This window comes from Hemibagrus wyckioides, unplaced genomic scaffold (genome assembly GCF_019097595.1).
Source record: "Hemibagrus wyckioides isolate EC202008001 unplaced genomic scaffold, SWU_Hwy_1.0 Contig10, whole genome shotgun sequence".
Classification (NCBI taxonomy): domain Eukaryota; kingdom Metazoa; phylum Chordata; class Actinopteri; order Siluriformes; family Bagridae; genus Hemibagrus; species Hemibagrus wyckioides.
In genome coordinates, this window is record NW_026690770.1 from 526447 (window position 1) to 527141 (window position 695).

A 695-nucleotide genomic window follows, 5' to 3' on the forward strand; every position below is an offset into this window, starting at 1 on the left:
CAGGTTGGTGGTGTTACCCTTTAGTGTAGAAACCATGACTAAACATTGCTTGTAATGCAGCGTAATCTAGTTTAAAACCGAAAAAATACTTGAACGCTCCTCTCTCCTCGTTACACTTCTCTCATTTCCATGAAAATAGATTTAGCTGAACTGTAGTAAAGTAGGATTAAGATGGTGTGGAATCGTGATGGCCGTTTGTTAAGGAGTAATCGTGCAGCTCTAGTTCCTAGTTAGGTGTGTGTTCAGGTCGGTGGATTCAGCGGGGTGAGAGGGTGCAGTAGACTGGGCGGGACTGGGTAGGCCGGGAGGGGGTGGTCATGTTTAGGTAGGTGGAGGGGCAGGGAACGTAGTGTGCGTGACAGGCGGGGCCCACCGGAGGGCGGGCACGCTTGATCGGTCTGGAGAGGGTGGGCGGTGGTGTCGTACAGTGGCCAGGAGGCGGGCGATGGAGTGGGCTGTGTTTCGGAGCGGGTGGGGTAGGGCAGGGCTGCGTGTTACAGGCTGACGGGGTGGGCGGGAGGGGAAGCCTATTGGGGTAGCTGCGTGGGCTGGGCTGACTGGGGCAGGTGGGTGTATGAGGCCTGGTGGTGCAGGTGGGTGTGGCAGAATGTGGTGGTCAGTATGCAGTTAGGTGGGTAAGAAGGAAGGTAGGTAGTTTTGATGAACCTCCTTTCAACCACGAAAGGCACCAAATT